The following is an 18,853-nucleotide window of genomic DNA, read 5'->3' on the forward strand; positions in this document are numbered from 1 at the left end:
CTGTAAAGTTAGGAAGTGGACGTTTGATAAATTGGCTGGAGCTTTGAGAATTATATTTGTCGTGAAGGTGTTACTGAATGTAGCATGTGATTGTTAATAAATAATATCGTAAGTGAAACGTAATGGTAGTGTAGGTTATTATGTTTGTGCTTGTCTATCGTGGAGGTTAGGTACCTTCTATTAAAAAGACGAAGTTTAAAAGAATAAACATTCACTAAGCCAAAATGAAGCTTAGCCGTTTTGAGAATATGATGTTTGTATTAATAGCTCTATATACACATATTTTACTTATTGAAATTACACAGCATTTCAAAGTATTCCTGAAACCACAATAGATAAGAATAGAGTGGTTTATCTAAATATTTTCATTACAGATTTTGAAAAGTACACCCCCGCTTAGTGAAATTCAACTTCACGTAAAGAAAACTAGTACTTATTGCCATTGTGACAGATATTATATCCAAACAGCCACTTGCTCGGTATACAACAAAGGGGTCGTAATTCGATTACGATTCGATTCATTACTCGAGAAGACGTTGTGTCGTGATTCGAAAATAATTTCGAAAACGCGTCTGCGTCGATGCACGATGTAAATGAATTAAGATGAATGGGCTGGGGTGGGGATGTGAGGTTTTGGTTTTGTGTTGATCGCCTTTTGTTTTGGTCTCCTGTTGATTGTTAGTGCGTCTGTCCACCGCCGCCGTCACCGTCACGACACCGGAACGAGATTATTTCAGGCCAAGTTTAAATTCATAATTCATGACGACGTGACACGCGGCTAAGTAATATGTATATGTACCGTTACTTGGGTGCCGTCATCTCGTTCTGGGTGACGTGACGGTGACGGCGGCGGTGGACAAACACTCTTAGTCCGGTTGCGCGATCGCCCTAAAGCATTCACAAATTCACATTGTTTTGTCTATTCAATTCAGGTTTTGTTCATTATCAAATTGAATTTTATTATATTTTTTGCTATTAGTAAGGAAAAATGGATGCCTTTACCCAGTACTACTGTAATAAAAACCCACGTTCTGATGTAGTTTTTGTTACCAATCCATGCTATATTAAGATTTTAAGATCCTTCTACCACCTTACCAATTCTTTCGCAATTTCAGATTTAGTCTTAATAGGAACGTTACGTTGTGTGTCTGAGGTATAAATAATACTCTACATAATATACTGGAATGTCACTTATAAAAAAAAACCGCCCTGTGTAGGCATAGTGAAAGTGCAAACCTAGGCATCATTCTACAGGTGTTGCAAAAGTATGGTAAGCCAGTTAAGGGTCATAATGAAACACTATTCTTCTACGACTTTTGGAAAGTCCCTTTCGATACAGTGCGCAAAAAACTCTTTTTTAACATCCTGTATCAAAGGTTTTTTTTTTCTATCCTTTCGTAAAGGCTTAAAGACACCTGCGCACAACTCTATTTTCCTTGATAAAGTAAGAGTGAGAGGTTGCTCCATAAAAAGTTTTCTCATCCAATATAGAGCTAACCTCTTTTAGAAAATTACTTCATTAGAGAAGCTATCGAGACCCGTTCTTTTAGTGTTGTCCTAATTTATTCCCGAAACTGCCTCAACTTTATTACTAACTAACTAAGTAGTGAGTTGTTGGGTTAAATCGAAGAGGTTAGCGTTTAGATAGGCAACAAGAAAAAATTAAATATACATCGAAATTAATATTTATCGTTAATTAGGTAAATACATATACATATGCACTCACGACTGTAATCCCCGAAGGGGTAGTCAGAGGTGGCTCACAAGCGAGTCATCCACTTTTCGCAGCACATTTTGTACTCACGTTATGTATCGTTAATTATTTAAGTTAAGTCTCTTAAGCGATATTTTTTTTCGAAAAAAAGTTATGTAGTGGATTACACTGCCTGTCGTATTACCTTCTGCTGTATATATTTTACTTAACTGCTTTTCACATGGAAATTATAATTGAAATTGTGTTGGTTTTTGGAAATATCCGTGCTGAGGAAGCTAACAGACTAACCCCCGAATTCATAATCCGTATAGAGGACGTTTACAAATGATTTCAAAACATAGGACTCTTTGGGCCTTACCACAAAAACTTAGACAGTGTTTAAAAGGTGTTTATAGCTGTCAAACGACTACAAAATCTGTCGTTCTAAACATATGTTAAACAGTGTTTAGAATAGAATAGAATAGAAATTAGAGAACTTATAAACTAGGAACAATGAACAATAGGCGACCTTATCGCTTAGAGCGATCTCTTACAGGTAACCTTAAACATAAAGAAATAAAAGTAAAGAAAATGTGCGGGCGGTGTACTTACTACCTAACTACTTATAATAATTATAGCTAAATGTAGCTAACTTATAATATAGTTAGTTTAATGTTTTTTTGTGGTACAACAGTTTGTATCAGTCAAAAGTCAAGATAATATCACTGTACGAACCTAATGTACGGAGAGTAGTTTGTAAAAATTGACGTTCATCAGAAATTTATAATTTTTACGATGAATAAAAAATTTTGACTTTGACTTTGTAAAGTGATTAAAAATCTCTATGAATTCGGGGTAAGTGTATAGTAATCATTTCCCTTCTAGATTTTGGCCCAATCCCCTAAGTTCGTCGCACATTACGCACCTTCCCGTTCCTTCATTCGCAATATATTTGGTCGCCGAAAACCTTTGCAGTTGGACCGATAAATAAGACTGGCCCAAGAAGAGAGTACAAATAAATAAAAGGCCCTTTGAACCTGAGGTCTACTGAGTTAGGAGGTAAAATACATATGTGTGTGGAATAAAACAACCTTTTTTAACCTAAGAAAAAAGGAAGGAGATTCTCAAGTAGGTATATTTTTGGCCTCACTACGACTACGGCGAAGCCAGGTTTTTTTCGAACTAAATATAAATAGGTAGCTATGAATATTCGGACATTCCATAATATAATATTTTTTATACAAAAGAGATGCCTTGACTTATTTACTATTTAAAAAATGCTGGCATATAGCAGCTACGCCACAGTAGGTGATCCGGTACTCGGAGCGCTGGCGTGCTGAAAAAAACTGTTACCGTGCCGTTTTTTTTGTACAGAACATTTTGACAATATTTCTAGAGAGCTGTTTCCAACAAACCCTGCAAAATAATTAACAACCACAAAGAAACCAAACAATTGCTACCATAATGCAAAACAAAACCCTACACTACACTACTGACCATCTGTCGCTCCTTAAATTGCAATAAACATTTAAAAAAACTCATCATAAGCCCACTATGGTTCGTCGGTGGACATTGTGACAACTCGCGTGCTCCGCAGCTGGGGTCTCTCCAGCTTACGTAAATAGTTTCGGAGCACCGCGGTGCACTAACCACGACTCTATCTTGTTGCATTAAATAGACTTCGCAAGGAGCTTCCTCGATTGTCGTCTCACTTGCTACCCTATCACCACCGACACATTAGAAATCAGCATTCCTTATATCGCAACGCTTATATCTGTTAAACATCTGTCAGATTCATACAATCAGACATAACAGATCAACGAGGTTGCGTAAAGATTGTTGATAAAGGCGCACCCTGGGCAGTAGGCACAGGCAGTCAGCGACAGACGCTAATCCGACTGGCCCTATCATTCCCCACGGTGACTCAACACTAGCCTTGTGTTTGTGAGCGACAGCGAAACGACAAGAAGAAGAACATACCAACTGCATAAAAGTTCTAGATTATTCGTTCTATTAAAAAGCTAAAGTAGTATAGGTCATCTGGTAGAGATTGCTATAGGCCATAATGCCACCTTATTGTACTGTTTTTCTTTTTAAGTACTTATACTTTTTTGTATTATTACATTTTTTGGTGCAAATAAAGAATATTGTACTGTATTGTAAAGTAACCCTTCCATACTCGAGAACCGCGTTTTACACAAAACACCTCGCCTAGAGCCACAAACGACACTCGTGTCGAGTGTCGAGTGTCGAGTGTCGGGCGCTCTCGAACACATGGCGCGAGAGTTCGAGAATAAAGGTTACTGTATATTGGGGACGGCGTGACCAAAATTCAATAAAAATAAAAAGTTTAAAGCAACGAAAGTGAAGACTGATGAAGGCTTACTATTATTATTATAGGAACTTATACGTACAGTAACGTGTACGTGTATTATACTGGGTAATTATATATTTCTTTACTGTTAGAAACTAGATTAAGTGAAAAGGCCGCTATATTGTACTTTTCAATATAGTTTCTTATTTAATTGTTTTTTTTCTCGGCATAAAGACTAGATATGCTCACTTTTTATTACTTATCAATCAAATAACTAACTTAGGTTCAAAGAAAATAAAAAAAACTGTTGGCCGAACTTAATAATATATTTTTCCATGATTACCTTTCGCATTCTCTGATACTTTATACTCCAGTGTAAATAGTCCCTAATATTTTACTCTAGACAGATTGTAGAGAAAGATATTTGGAGGGGGATTAAAAGGGGTCGGCTGATTATAGCATTGTGCGGATCTAGAAGTGTGCCTAAGGACCTCTGAACATTAGGTACATATGTACATGGTACATAGGTACATGGTACATAGGTACATGGTACATAGGTACATGGTACATAGGTACATGGTACATAGGTACATGGTACATAGGTACATGGTACATAGGTACATGGTACATAGGTACATGGTACATACCTATAGGCAAATAGAAAGCATAAGTTTTAATAAAATAGAGAAAAAGAATTGGCTATGTGAAAGTCGAACCCGCGCAAGAAGAGTTCCGTATAATTTTATTTAAATAGTAAGTACTTCAATGTCACTTACTGTTTATGTATATTTCTACATCCTAACTAATATTATAAATGCGAAAGTTACTGTGTCTGTCTGTCTGTCTGTCTGTCTGACTGTTACTCTTTCACGCCAAAACTACTGAACGGATTTGAATGAAATTTGGTATACATACGGTCTAGACCCTGGGAAAGAACATAGGCTACTTTTTATCCCGGAATTCCCACGGGAAAACTTTTAAAGGCGAAGCGAAGCTCACGGGAACAGCTAGTATTCTATATTTATGGCGGGTCCACAATTAAATTTGAAATTATACTTACGAGTAGATCGTAATCGTAAAGAGCTTCATGTCTTATCGATCACGCCTAATAAAATTTAATGTACAATTTAATTGAGTGCTTCACATTAATTCGTCATTGCGGGCTGTCTAAAATATCAGTATTTTATACTGTGTTTCTTATCACAAAACTCGAGAATTCCACCGATTTTGAAAGTCCAGTTACACAGGGCAAAAGTACTAAGCCGAAAGGTGGTAACAGATGTAGTCAAAACAAGTTATCTTCTACGACTTTTGAAAATTTGAAAAAAAAATTGAAAAAAAAAACATACCTACGGGGAATGTGGGGATTAGCCATAGTAAAAGTCATGTGACCAATACAGTTTATATGGAGAAGCAAGCTTATTTTTCGCGAATTTACAAAAGTCGTGGTACAAAAAAAAACAGTATGGTCTCCTGAATCACCATATTTCGGCTTAGTTTATCTTACTTTTAGTTTATACCAACATAGCATAATAAGCTCTGCTTCTATTAACTTCGTAGTATGTTACTACACGCCTATTTAAAATTGATGTTAACCTGTTGTGTAAACATTAAAATAAAATAAAATAAATACTGACAACATGTATAACTAGGCTTTCAAAATTTGTATAGTTCTCGAGTTTTGTAGTATATGTCTTTAAAATCATAGACTAACTTTATTTATCGTCTTACGGATCCCTAAAAAGAAATGTCGCGTCTGCGTGTCACAAAATATCCAATCAAAAGCTGCTATTGATAATTTGATCCTCTTATACCGAATCCATTATGGCGGCAAATTACGTTTCTTGTGGCGACCGTTAGGAAAGCCGATCCGCCCTTATAGGGCCTGGCGCCTCTACTACGTAACTAATATTGTGTCGACAGGAAAGTAAGTATAAGTAGATAAGGTACCTTCCAATACTTATGTATGTTTAGTAAATAAAGTTAAATATTCATCTAAAAAAAAAGTATAAAGCAATTAACTTAGTTGTATAAGAACCGCATTCAAGTAATAAAAAGAGAAATAAGTACAATTTGGTAACTACTTCGCCGTCTTAGATGTCGCCAAATAATATATTTTTCAATTAATGGTCGGAAAAATTTCATTTTGAAAATAAATCCATCACCTCGGGAAAATTGTCTTTATCATAATAATAATAATGTAGGTATATGTAGGTATGTATCTTGTACCTATACCTACTTTTAAAATGTTTCTCATTTGCAATGTATTTTTACTCTATCATGCATATATTGACGACCAAATGGCGTAGTGGTTAGTGACCCTGACTACTGAGCCGAAGGTTCCGGGTTCGATTCCCGGCTGGGGCAGATATTTATTTAAACACGGATATTTGTTCTCGGGTCTTGGTTGTTGATATTTATATTTAGTATCTATCTATCTATGTATTTGTGTAAATATATCAGCTGTCTGACACCCATAACACAGGTTCTGCCTAGCTTGGGGTCGGATGGCCGTGTGTGAGATGTCCCCACATATTTATTTATTTATATAACAAAGTGTTCATAAATAAATAATTTCTCTGAGCCAGCTACGTAGTCGAGACGCAGATCTTGTATTTAAGGTGGGTATCTACATCAACATAGGGCACTTTCTCCGTCGCTGTTGTTGCTGCCCTTAATTAGGTGGTGTCAGGTTTGGACTGCCTCTTTTGGTAAAGCCATTTTTGACCCCGGAGGAAACAGATGGGTGTGATAAGTTTGACGTGTTTATTTGTCTGGGCTGGGATTCAGCCCCGCTGCAAGAGTGTCTCTAAACAAGTTTATCGATGTGGATAACGGACCCGTGCCGCGGGTCCAGACTTTCAGAGACATCGATTTTAACTAAATGTAGGTATGTAGAACAGGTTCTTACAATGAGGTTTAATTATTCAATATAATGTACTATGTTTACTGAATATCTATCACAATAAAAAAGTGCAGACATAAAAAACACAGTCCTCTGAAAATTCAATAAAACAAATTAAAAACAAGATGTAAATTTTATTCTTCGCAGCGACTCGACTGCGATGAACAGATTCTGAACAAAATCATCCAACTTTTTACAATTTAATCTTTTACACGATGTTATTTTGTGAAAATCAATTTATAAACAACTTAGCATCTTGTTAAAATTCTTCGGATGTAATAAGGCGATGGCGGTTGATGTTGGAACGGGACCGGTTAGAGCATAGTCGAAGGATACATAGTCTGCTAAATAATTTGTTTGGATAAACAAATTAACTACGGATTTAATATAACGTTAGGAGATAATTTAGATAACACGAACCGAAAATGTAAAAAAAACCCATTTGGAACGCCTGGGCCTCTAGTATCTATGGGTTTTGCAATTTACGAAAACGAATTCAGTTCTGTCATAAGTTTCATGATAGTTTCCGCTCCGAAAACGTAAACATTTATAGTTTTCGACCAACTATGAAACCCATACAAGCCGTGCTGAACCAATTTTAATACAAAGGAAAGCCGATGGGGATGTGTGAATTTTGTAGGGCCCCTTCGCCATTGCGTCCTTTTTAGAGAAACTGACGGCGATTCCTACCTCCCTGCAATATTTTCTGAAGATAGGCATCTGTTGAATGTGGACTCGCCAGCGGTTACTGAAAGAAAACTCTTTAGGAAACATTCCTTCGCGAAACTTTCAATTAGATAATATTGTTAAAATTTCCCGCTCAAACTTTCTTAATACATTTTATGTCGATCATCGATTGTGGTATCAAAGTAGGTCTGGTATTCGTATTAGGTATTATAGGGAATTTTGTTATCTATAATGTTTAGAAATATATAAATTTCGTAGTACCTAACTACTTTTAATATTTGGAATATATTTAGGTAGGTAGTACGACACAGGATTATGTCTATAAAAATGATTGTTTTTTATTTTTTTTTAATAAACAACGAAGTCTTGTTTTTGTAAACAATAAATTACTTTATAAAATTCTTCATCTTCATATGGGTTTAAGGTGGGACAGCCTGTTCATCAAAATGTGGTCGGCTTATTTAAAATAGTAGCCTATTCATAATACCTAAAGCTAGACAATTTTAATACAACAGAATTCTAAATAAAGTAACCCCGAATAAAGACTGACTGAAAGCTCGCGAAATCCTGTATAAAGATTTAACCCTTAAGCGGGCGGTCTTAATCACCGCTGCACCGACAAGATTAATAGTGTTTTGATAAATAGCCGTGTCGCCGGCGGAGGGTTAATGTTGTGGATAGCAGATAAAGATGCAGCTTGATTACTTGGCTCGTCTAAATGAACACGTTGGCAGTTTTTGCCGACGTCCCGATTAAGGGTTAACATCGAATGGAGTGGAAAAATGTACTAATGTCTCAGTGGGAGGGTTATAAAAATGTACGTAAATGTGGTCATTATACGATCGAGTGTGGATATATTGATTTATTGATTAATAATGTATAGAACTATGTAGAAGTTGGGTTTGCATTCGCGCGTGCAAATTATCGGTGGCATGTGTCAAATAACCGATAATTGTCGGGGAAGAGGAGTAGGTTCAGGCTTGGTAAGGTACTTTAGGATGAGGATGGTTGAAGACACGTGTTGTAACGCTAATTGCCAGAGCTCTACCAAAAGATCAATAATATTACTAGATGAAAATTAAAAAACCGACTTCAAAAAACCACATATTTGTACTGTCACATACGAGTAGAATTTGTGTAAACCTTAAATTATTTCTTACATTTTAGTGGTTTTGTGAAGTCGGTTTTTAATTTTTTTAATTATTATTTTATTTTATAGTTTTTAGTTTATTTGCAATAATTTTCAATCAAAATTAAGGTGCAAATGATACCAAAAAGTCCTACTAATCAATACGAATCATTCAAGCCTAAACACGAAGTAGTTGCTACATACCGTTGAGGAGTTCCCCTGACTGCCTTCCGTTTCCATCATCAGATCAGGTCAAGGTCACCATCATATTTTTTTGTTATAAGAACTATATTTACGTTCTTAATTTCATTAGAATCGGTTAATATGTGCCCAAAATGGAAGTTCATACCCTGTTTTTACCCCTTTACCCACCCTTGGGGGTGAGATAAAATTCTGAAAAAAAAATGGGACTACCTGGGAATACAACAAAAAAAGAATTTTCAAAATCGGTTCATAAACGGCGGAGTAATCGGTGAACATACATTAAAAAAATATATATATCCCGACGAATTGAGAACCTCCTCCTTTTTTTGAAGTCGGTTAAAAATCTTTCCTTACAGGAAAAAAAACTTCGAAATCATGATAATACTATGAAGGCTAACCTGCCGACAAAAAGTTTTCCGATAAATTTACTCCCCGTAAAAATAAGTAAAGATTATTCAAGCAGCCCAACTAAATCTCTAAACCGAAACGCGCAAAACAACTAAAAGTGGAGGTATTGTCCTCCCAAATCTCTTTTTCAGTCATTAGAAGGCATCGTTGCGCGGTGGTGAAATTAAAAACCATAATTTATTTTTATTGCCGTTTTCCTCTCGACTGAAAAAAATAAAAATGCTTTTTTTATTCCGTCGGCCCCTCTTTGATCTGCATTTAATTGCTGAGGAAAGTTTCCCGTGAACATTTTCGGCTTTAATTTTTTTAAACGACAACGAATTAATTCAACTCTTTTGCCAGGATTTTATTTATTTATATATAAGTAGGTAAATAATAAATAATTACTGATTTATGAAATTTAAATAGATAAGTTTTTCTATGAATTTTTAAGTTCCTTTCATTTGTTTTTGGTCTTGTGTGTAATTGTTGTCATTAGGTATGTTTTCTTTCACGTAAGAACTTTTTTTATTAACCTATTGTGTCTCACTGCGGGGCACTGTGTCTTCCACCTATCTATGCCTCAGCCTAGAGCTTATAAAATCATAAAATTATATACCATGTCCGATGACCATAAAGGATCATAAGAAAGAAGTGCCCCATACACAAAATTACTCGTACAAATAAATTGGGACTGAGAATCCTAAAGCAATTTCCGAAAGGGTTGTAGAGCATAAACTCAAATAACAACACTTTACTATAAACTAGTCGTGCTACAGGGTCCCTAGTACGGGATTTGCTATTGTTGAAAACTAAAAAAAGTTATGTTTTCTCCTGTCATCTGCTTATCTGTCAAAAGTTTCATGATAGTTTCCGCAAGTGGCGCCACTTAGTATGCGAGAAAACGTAAACTTTTATGGTTTTCAAAAATATCAAATCCCGTACTAGAGGCCCTGTATCACGACTAGTTTATAGTAAAGTGTTGTTATTTGAGTTTATGCTCACGTAAACTTTTATAGTTTTCGCCAAACTATCAAACCTGTACTAGAGCCCCAGTTGTGACCGGGACCATCGTAAACAGGAATCACATAAAACAAATGACAACCGACAAAGGAATAGAGGAAGAAAGGGCTAAAGTTTAACGATCGATTCTGTAGTAAAATGTGAAAAATAAAAATTATTCAACCTTGTACTCATGTACAAAGTACATGAGTGCCAATATCTTATAATTTTAGTACTGAAAGGTACTGAAAGAAAATACACGTATGTTATATTTTTAACCAAGGAATGCTATATTAAAATTTCGTTAGTGATTAAAAAGTCACCCTGTATATTATTTATTATGGTGCATATGTATTATTTATAATATTGCATATATTATTGAGTATTTGAATGGTTTGTGTGTATGTAACTATGACTAAGTATGTATGAATTGTATTGTATGTTAGTATGGAAAACGTAGAATTATTTATAATCTTTTATATCAGTTTTATAATTATGTATGTGGTACTCTTTTATACAGTATATTCCAATAGCTATAACGTACATAGGAGGAGGGGCACTACTCATCATTCTGAACAACTTCAGTTTTAGAGTTAAATTGTGTTTTTCTCTTTTTCGGCTTATCCTAACAATCATTGACATATATATTACTATTGCTAACAATATTTTATTTGCAACATTCTATTCTAAACCTGAAACTACTGATAAGTACAGAGTTACAATTTACAACATCCATATTTTTCGGCCCAGCAGGGTTAAAAACAAAATGGCGTCGACATAAACGATGCGATAATAAAAAAGGTTTCAGTGAACAAGTGAATCATAATTTATGAATTCCTACGTCCGTCGGGGGCCGGAGCAAATGCGTCTAGCGCGGGGCACTGGCGTCCAGGGGGTCACTCTACAGGGTGTTGTAAAAAGGGTATACTAAGCGAAAAAAAATAATCATTTTCCATAGAAACTTTATAGGTCACGTGACTTTTTTACTATGGAGAATGTTTTTTTTTGGCGAATTTTGAAATTCTGATTTCAGTTTCGGGTTTAGATATACCATGCTGCACATGTAGGTTTCGGCTTAGTATAAGTACCCTTTTTGCAACACCCTGTATATGACGAAAAACAAAGATTCGGAGCGCTGCTGTGCGAGCCACGACTCTATCTCGTTGTATTAAACGTGCCGATTGCGCGACAGCTTTCGTTCGTTCGTTTTCCGCCAGTATAGAGTAACCCCCCTGATGTCTAGGAGGTTAGAATGTATAGTTTTAAGAACTGGCTCTAACTCGTATGAATCAAAAATAGGTACACAATCTAATATTGTAATAATTATAAAAAAATTGGTGGTAATACTTTGGTTGTATCCGAAAGGAACGAACGTTACTTTTCTTCCATTCTGTACCGGAGATATTTTATTTTTAACCTGCTTCGAAAAAAGGAAGAGTTTCTCAATTTGTCTGTATTAAATTTATGTTTTTAGTAGTCTCATTATTTTGCATAAAAGGGATAATAATATTTAGGAACAATCTAAAAAATGTCTGTATGTCGTTGTTACTACTTACTTAACTCTATGGTCGATGATCGTTAATGAAACATAAGGGTGTTCGCAACCCCGCTTGTTCATTTTTGTCTCTCCGCCTAGGCTGTGGGTTAGTCAACAAAGATACACAGTACCTACATATAAGCATACATAACGACTTTGAATAGATCGTTTCATGAATGTTAAATTGAAGCTGAAAGGGCGTAAGTTATGGGTCATTCGTCATTCTGAAAAAACACACGTAGGTTTCGAAAATTCATAAAAAAACCGGAACGGAAAAATTCAACTACAACTAAGTACACATGTAGATAATTTTATTTATAACAAAATGCTTAACAATATTACCAGCAGAAAATATTCATTCACTGAAGCAGAAATTAGCTATACATCCAAGCTACAATGCATACAAAATGCTATGAATGTTACGATCCAGCAAGGCGGAGCAACGTAAAAACAAAATGTGATAAAATTTATGAAATTCCCTCCGTTCCTCCCTTTATGCGTCATAAAACACGCCGAGAGAGAGAAGTGATGAATGAGTGATGATTTCACATAGTCGGAAACATCCTTTATAACCTAACCTTTAAAATACATACATTACATAAATCTCGTGTCTTTTACAAAACTCCCCTGTAGGGTTAGGCAGATGTACCTTGCTTTACCAATTTTTCAGTGTTACGTTAGTCCTTAGGTTGCGTTCTCAGTCGGGAAACTGCTCTCTCGTTACTATAAATGTATATTTTTCTAACAAACGAGTAGGGTAACGTAACGTACCTTGGAACGCTTGTACCTCGGGACATTGATTGTATTTTTAAAACCGGATAAGTAAACACATTAAAATTCTACCCTAGGTATAGTATTTTACTCGCTTGGTAAAACTAGCGAGTCTCGTGATCATACCGGCATCGAGTGTGTGGTGAAAACAATATGAAGTTTTTTGGAGTCAAAAGTAGCTTTTGTATAGTTTTTTCAGTTGCTCTATCTCATTGAGGCATGCTCAAAATAGAGACATGGATGTCACGTATATATTTTCAGTTATTTAATTTTATGACACGACAATTATTTGAAAGATTCCTAACATAAAAATAAAGATATTGAAATTTTTGTAAAATATTGCTTTTTTGTACCTTGGGACACCATTAATGTTTGTACTTTGGGACACTGTATCCTATGGTTCTGTACTATGGAGACTGTTAACTTCTAAATAACGCCATAAATCTCTGTTATTATTAGTGGCAGAGTAAAACTGGAAAGAAGAGAGTTGCAGTATGTCTGGATCGCTTGAAACAAGCAGTAGATAAAGTAAAAGAAGGAGAAAATATTCCTATAAAGTGAATGTTCCAATTTGTAACATAAGATTCATACATAATCGCAAAATATAATTTCGTTAAAAACTAATGATAATTTGAAGTCAATGTAGTTATAAAATAACGATGATTACAAGACTTTTTGTACCAAAAATATAATAGATCAATTTGTCCCAAAGTACACTTAAAGGTGTCCCAAGGTACAAACGTGTAATCTTCTTCTTATCGTGTCGACGACAAACGAACAAAGTCGCTAAATAATACATGCCCAGAACTGGGCCACTGATACTGCACCGCTGGTAGCGGTCATGAGCTCTTCCCGCGTACAGGTGTAGGGACACGCGGGGCATGAAGTGAGGTGCACCATAGTTTGTGGCGCTTCACACAAGCAGTTCAGATTTTGTGCATCCGTGAATCCCCACCTAGCCATATTGTCCTTACTACGACCGACCTGTGTTCGAAGTCGGTTTAAAGACTTCCAGGTCTCCCAAGGCAATTTATGTCCAGGTGGGAGGTTCTCTGACGGCTGCACAAACGTGTAATGTACCTTGGGTCAAAAAAACATTTTTACTTTTATCTTAATTAAAAAAAATCTGGCCACACCAAAGCTCCAGCACAAATACCAGTGATAATAGATCATATATCCTACCGAATAAAGTAAATTTCACATTAATATCTTAGTTGTACGCTGCGATAACTTCATTCAAAGTTGGGGTAGTCGAAAGTGTCCCTAGGTACGTTACGTTACCCTACTGAAATTGTTCTGCTTCGTTGCTATTGATCCTAATCTCACCCTGTCAATATCGGATATGTGCAAGAGACATACTCATTACTCGCTTCTTATTTTTTTACTAGGCGCAAAACTAGCAAAAACACAAACTAAACCGATACACTGCCGCTGCTAACTCAGTCAACAGTAAACAGTTTGCCTACTGGGCACAGAATAGCTTAATGCGAGTAGGGTTGGTCTATAGCAATATACTTACAGAAAATTTTGTCGCAATTTACAAAATTGGGTTGGTTCCAACTAATCATACTAAGCAACCAACTAACCATACTAAGCAACATGCTCTCGATCCAATTTATTAGTTGAACTCTAGGCTGAAAAGTATTCGAAGGCTATCTATTCGAACATTTCAAGCGAAGTTCCTATTAAAGAGTTAATCCTATTTGCGAAATGAAATAAGTTAGATATTTGGCTTTTTAACAATTTTGGTCACGTGACTTTTTACAATGGAGAATGTTTTTTTTTTCGCGAATTTTGTAATTCTGATTTTAGTTTTGGGCTTAGATATACCATGCTGCACATGTAGGCTTTCCGTGCTTCGGACGGCACGTTAAGCCGTGGGTCCCGGTTGCTGCTTCGGCAGCAGTCGTTAAGCCTAGTCAGAGGCCTTCGGGCGGCTTGAATACATCTGACAGTCGGGTAGCCCACTTACTTAACTCTCTCAGCACAAGCTTGCTTGTGTTGGGGTCCACCAATCCGCACTTGGCCAGCGTGGTGGACTAGGCCTAAACCCTTCCTTCATTGGAAGGAGACCCGTGCCCCAGCAGTGGGGACGTAATGGGTCGTGATGATGATGATGACATGTAGGTTTCGGCTGTATTTAGTGGGGTTTAGAACTATTTAGCTGACTGTACATAGTCTACCTATATACTTAGAACTGGAATAATTACGAGCAAAGTTGTAAGCAAGAGATTATGAAGTTTCCTTCATTAACCCTGCAAGGGCTTCCGTGCTACCTGCGTGCCTAAATGTTGTGTTGACTTACTTATTTGTGTAAGATTTAGTAGTTTCATATAAATTGCAAGGCCCTGCTTAGTTGTGTATGACTTTGACTTAGTTTGCCATACTCGTATGTTACAACGGTGTACCAAATTAAGCGAAGCAAATTACTATTTAGAATTGAGCGATAACTTTGTTGCATAAATAGTTACTTATGACGGTAACGGTCAAAAATAGTCAAAATCATCAAGTGGACCCGTTCCTTATTCCAAGGGCTTCATAAAGCAAACGACAAGCCAAATGGATTCCATAGCTATTCTAAAGAGGCCTCCAGATGGACCTTCTTGCAAAAGTTATTTCGGGTAGATTCCTCTATCCCCATAGAAGAACGCGGACTCGGGGGTACCCATTTCCTTAATAAAAGAAAATGCCATGACTACACTCAGGTCGTGTAATGAAAAAGTTCCACCTGCCATTGACGTTCCACATGTCACTGGAAGTTTTTCATTGCTCGTGAGTGTATTACAGATTGTACCTTCGCTACATTATAGTAATTTTCTGTCCAGAATGTACTGTACCACTTTTAAACCACCCTGTAATGATGATTTCATTTCAGAAACAAAATAATCTGCTATATTTACGACAGACTGTTATAGGAATAAAAAATATCTTAATTCTGAATTCAGATATTTATTATGCTCGTGTAGGCATGTCTTTATCTCCAAAACTACTTTGGAAACATCTGCCAAAATGCAATTTTCGTCCACCGCGGCGTAAAATACCCGGCATCTTTGCACCAGTTTCAAATTTAACTTTTCGTGCACTTGCATACAACTTGCGAAGTTGTCCGTACGTGGCCGTGGTTTGACAAAGTTCCATCAACTTTGGTACAAACCTTGTTGGCTTGTTAGAACGGACGGCTTTTAGGTATGTAGGTCATGGTGGTGTGCAGAATAACTTTATTTCGGGTTCAGGTTAAGTTATACGAGTACCTACTTCGATAAAATTATTAGGTTTTCGGATAAGTGTATCTATGTATGTGTAAACGGGTGTCTCAACTCGTTATTTTGAACATATTCTGCTCTAAGACTTTTGGGAATTCGTCCAAAATATTCTACTACATTTACCTACTTACTCCTCTACCATTTAATTAATAAGTCACATGATCTATGTTGTTGGTATAATAGGGAACCTAATAGGTACTTATTAATAAAAATCGTAAAGCAACCGCGACTCAGAATGACCAGATGCAGCTTTTTCCGGCTAATAACATTTTGAAACCCCCTGTATCATATACATATTATCATAGAATAACAAGTACAAGTTCAGAACAGTGCTAGTCTCGTTATTCTATGATAGTATACATGTTAAGAATGGATTATGAATCTTTCACTTTCCCTTTAACTTGCCCAATTAAAACTTAACTGTGAATTCACCATCTATTATTTACTTTATCTTCACAATACATACATAAAAGCACAATGCCCTTTAGTATTAAAAGACGTAAAAGCTTTGAACGGGCTGACGGAAGTTTTCCCAGAACAATTGGAAAAGTGGAAACTGAAGACCAACTTGTTACAAGTTGCACAAAGATTTCAGCTCTGAGGGGATCTAGCTGCCCCTTCTAGGTTCTAGATACGTAACATATACGTTATTCAGCTTCCTATTGTTGTTTTTAACCTCTAAAGAGTAAGTAGTGTTGTTGGTTTGGTGTTGGTACCTATCTGTGTTTACAGAATCATCTTACCTTGTCGGTGGCTGACACTGGAGCTGAACTAGCGTTAGTCACTGTGGTGAATAGATAAGCCAGTTAGATCATGTTAATCAGTCTCTATTTATTTATCGTATGGCAAATGTTCAAATTTTCACACATTTTAAATTATACCTATACTATATAATGTCAAGAGTTTTGGTTCATTCTAAGATACAAGTGACAGGGATTTAAGCAAAAATTCCAAGAGACAAAAATGCGCCCACAACCCACCCTAACTATACGAATCCCTGGCTATAAACAAACCATTAAATACAGATCATTGTGAAAACTCTCGATACTTACACAGTTTCAATATCTCCCTTCAAGGGATCCCGACTGCCTACCTCCCTAGCTTCACTGACAGTTCAGAATGCAACCGAAGGGACGCACCCCTTAATAGTCAAAGTCATCCACTTGCATATAAAATGTTGTGATTCACCAAGGAACAGAACAGTGTATATCTTTAGATTTTTATTTTTACTTTCTTTTGGCTTCTATAGTGTAGAAAAACAAACCATATTTCAAAGGTCAAATGATAAGACCGAAGGTCGATATAAATAGTTGTATAAATGCTTACCTACTCCTATTGGTATATGTAATGATTAAATTTATTTTACAAAAAGCACTTTCTTTCACCTTCTTTTCACTTTACAAGTAGGTATGACAAAAAATACTTATCATAGTAGATGTTCTTCATTGACATTAGAACCTACATACGTAACCTATGTGTGTAAACATTATTTAAGAAGTATTTTCGCCTACCCTTCTAAGATACCTACTGTATAAATAAAATGTTACCAAAAGAAATACAATGCAGTATAATGATGTCTAATGATCCCCTGTGCCATGAAAATAAAAGATTTGTCCGTTAACTATGCTGTCATCGAGTAGTGGGGTGCCTCCCCGCTTGCGACTCATTACTTGCACTCATCGAAATTAAAATGCAATTTGTAAGCGATGTACAAATGAAATTGCGCATAATACATCTTGTATTAAAAATTTAAAAAGTCCGTGGCTCATTCTGAGGGAGCAATACGGAAGCCTCTTTATTATGAAAGTGGAGTATGATCCGTCGTTATCCGAGAGCGCTCATATCGAAGGTGAAAACTCTACTAAAAAAATTGACACACTACATCCGATTCCGAATACAGGTATAAAATTATTTCAATTCACTGTCAAAACTGAAATTTCGAACATAGAAAATAAAATTGACGGAAGCCCAATTTAGAACGAAGAATTATAATAAAAGTTTTGACCGTGTTCATTTCATACAGAATACTCACTACCACCACAAAATAATAACTAATTAGTACATGATCAATAAATAATAATAAATCTACAGTATAGATACCAAATACGAGTCATCTCAATGAATCCTACTACCCACCAACCCCATGATCTTAGCCGTGCGTTTCCTGAAGGCCCGTCACCCGTCACGGACAGTGGAAGTAGTCAGCAGTGACAGCCAGGGGGGGAGGGGTGTCCCACGCCTCATTAGTCACACTCGCCGGACCGAATGCTATTTTGTTTCGTATTTACTGATCTGCACTCGTAGACCAGGAGTTGGGTGATTTGGAACCTTCCCTTTTGAATAATTTAATAATTATTATGTTTTAACTTTTTGGGTTAGATGTTACTTACATCTAATTCACAACTACAGTTCTGCTGGTTGCCTGTGGCATCACATCATTATTAAGAAAATAAAAGAGTGAGAGAGCTAAATTTGTGCAGAGTGAGCCTCTGAGTCTTTTCAGGTTATTTATTTCATAAAATGAGGGTCAAAGATAGAAATGGTTTTCAATTTATTATGCTACGACCCGACCAAAGTCTACGTTTCAGCTACCGAGCCTGATGATGTCTTGCACTCCGGTAATTTTTTTGAAAAAAAGCGTTGCGCTATTTTATCATGAACTTTAATATTGTCTAAGCAGCTCCCAGCCTATACCATTGACATTGACAGTGTCAGTGTTCCCCGCTAAGTGAAACCCTCCCCTCTTCCCTGGTGATGCGAGTTTAATATCCGCGTCCAAGTGCCGCTGCATTCTTTCACGGGGAAAACTGGGGAAGCAGGGGCTTTCTGTAGTAGAGAAAACAAAACTGTGTATAACGCACGCACTTAAACAAAATGAAAATGGCGGATGTTACAAATAAAATAATGATAGAATCTGGCAGTAGGAATATTGACAGATCCCGTCTGCCGTATAGTTGGCCT

Source organism: Plutella xylostella, chromosome 22 (assembly GCF_932276165.1).
Source record: "Plutella xylostella chromosome 22, ilPluXylo3.1, whole genome shotgun sequence".
Taxonomy (NCBI): Eukaryota; Metazoa; Arthropoda; class Insecta; order Lepidoptera; family Plutellidae; genus Plutella; species Plutella xylostella.